The sequence below is a fragment of the Hemitrygon akajei genome, chromosome 6, assembly GCF_048418815.1.
Source record: "Hemitrygon akajei chromosome 6, sHemAka1.3, whole genome shotgun sequence".
NCBI lineage: Eukaryota > Metazoa > Chordata > Chondrichthyes > Myliobatiformes > Dasyatidae > Hemitrygon > Hemitrygon akajei.
The window spans coordinates 84,393,938-84,396,699 of record NC_133129.1 but is presented as its reverse complement, the minus strand read 5'-3'; positions in this window follow the sequence as shown (position 1 = coordinate 84,396,699).

Below are 2,762 nucleotides of genomic sequence, written 5' to 3'. Positions count from 1 at the left end.
ATCAAAGTAGGTATGTGTCTCCATATACTTCCTTGTCATTCATTTCCATGCAGGCATTCACAGGAAATACAACAGAATGAATGAAAATAGACAAACAATCAAAGACCAACAAACAACCAATGTGCAAAAAAATGACACACTAAGCAAATACAAAGGAAAGTAAATAAATAATACTGAGAATATGTTAGTTGCCATCCATTTCAACGATCTGGATGATAATGTGGTTAACTGGATCAGCCAATTTGCAGATGACATCAAGACTGGGACAGTGAGGAAGACTACCAGAGTTTGCAGCAGGATCTGGACCAGCTGGAAAATGGCAGATGGAATTTAATGCAGACAAGTACAAGGTTTTGCACTTCAGTAGGACCAACCAGGGTAGGTCTTACTCATTGAGCGGTAGGGCACTGAGGACTGCCGTAGAACAAAGAGATCTGGAAATGTAGGTCCATAATTCATTGGAAGTGCTGTCACAGGTAGATAGGGTCATACAGAAAGCTTTTGCCACATCGGCCTTCATAAATCAAAGTGCTGAGTATATGAAATGAGATGTTACATTGAAGTTGTATGAGACATTAGTGAGGCCTAATTTTGAGTATTGTGTGCAGGTTTGGTCACCTACCTACAGGAAAGATGTAAACAAGGTTGAAAGTGTACAGAGAAAGTTCACCAGGATGTAGCTGGGACCAGAGGACCCGTGTTATAAGGAAAGACTGAGTAGGTTAGGACTTTATTCCTTGAAACGTAGAAGATTGAGGGGAGATTTGGTAGAGGTGTGCAAACCATGAGGAATATAGACAGGGTAAATGCAAGCAGGCTTTTTCCCCCACTGGGGTTGGATGGGGCTACAACAAGAGGACATGGGTTAAGAGCAAAAGGAAAAAAAAAATAAGGGGAACATGAGGGGAAACTCCTTCACTCAGAGGGTGGTGAGAGTATATAATGAGCTGCTAGCGCAAGTGGTACATATGAGCTCAATTTCAACATTTAGGGGGAGTTGAATGGATGGGAACATGGAAGGCTATGGTCTGGGTGCAGGTCGATGGGAGTGGGCAGGAGATTCCAAAGGATCGGCAATTTCTGAAATGGTTTGTGTCAGGAACGGGGGCAGGATTGGACCCAAATGCAGGACGCAGACACTGAAGTACTAGGGGTAGGACAGGATGGGGATGCCATGGCATGTGAGGGGTAAGGCAGGAGGATCCCAGAGTTCAGACGAGGCAGGCAGGAGGATCCCTCATGGCGGGCCGCATGGATCCCAGTCAGGGCCGCCTCCCAGGCAGACACAGAGGCCTGGGCCAGTTGCAGACACCTGGGCAGGTGCAGGGCACAACCCTTAGGGAGCAATAGGTGGAAAGGGCAGAAACCCCCACCAGCCAGTGGCAATCTGGCCAGAACTGCCCAACAGAAGTAACGAATAGGAAAGGGCAGAACCCCCACCGGGCAGCAGCAGTCCGGCCAGACCTGCCCAACAGAGGCAACGGGTAGGAAAAGTCTGATAGGTGGAAAGGGCAGAACCCCCACCGGGCAGCAGCAGTCTGGCCAGACCTGCCCAACAGAGGCAGGGGATCAGAAGGAAGCTGGGTCCAGGGTGAACAGTAGGACTACCATGATACACAGGTAATTTGGGAAAGGCAATCGACAGCGTGACAGCACAAGCAAGGAGAATAAGGCAGAACAGCAGGACCAGTGCACTGGAGAGAGGCAGGGAACAAGACCAACCGGATAGAGCATATACAGAACAGGCCAGCAACCAGGGCAGAACAGGATTCCGAGCAGGGCAGAACAGGATTCCGAGCAGGGCAGAACAGGATTCCGAGCAGGGCAGAACAGGATTCCGAGCAGGACAGAACAGGATTCCGAGCAGGACAGAACAGGATTCCGAGCAGGACAGAACAGGATTCCGAGCAGGACAGAACAGGATACAGACAGGATTCAGAGCCAGTGGTCCAGGTACAGAGCAGGTTAAACCAGCTTCAGAGCAGGACAACCCCACAACTAGGCTCAGTCCCTCAGCCCCTTATAAACACCTGCCCCCTAATAGGCAACAGGTGTACCTCCTTAAGCCAAGATGATCCAATGGCTCCGTGTGACAGGAGGGCCGGCTGCAAGCCCCGGAGTCCGGAGTCTGTGGACCGGAGCAAGACCCAGAAGGCGGGCTCCGGACCGGACCCTAACAGTTTGGCACTGACTAGATGGGCTAAAGGGCCTAGTGTCTGTGTTATAATATCTATTGTAGAGTACATAAGATGTGGGCTCATTCAGAGTTGAGGTGAGTGAAATTACCCAAAATCTGATGGCGGCCCTGAACCTGGTCCCTCCCAATCCCATTCTCAGTTCTCGTTGACTCTACAAAGCAATAGGCATCAACACCACCAGACCCTCACCATTTGTTACATCATTCTGCCTCTTGTACAAAATGCACTGCTTTGCATTTCTCAGCATTGTAGTCTATCCATCCTGTTCCTGCCCACTTGCTTCGCTTGGCCTCATCTCTTCCTTGTGCCTCATCACTACTCAGTCTCTGCATTCTCCCTGGCCGCAGGAGTGGTACTGGGGTTTGGAAGATAGTAGATGTTGTTCTGTTGGGGTGACCCTGTGAATTACTCACCAGTGAGTGGGTGGTGGGCAAACTATTGGGGAGCATTCTTAGGGACAGGGTTATTGAGTACTTGGAGAAGCACAATCCGATTAGTGATAGTCAGCATAACCTTATGAAGGGAAGCTGATGGCTTTACCAGGGGCAGGACATGCCTCACAAG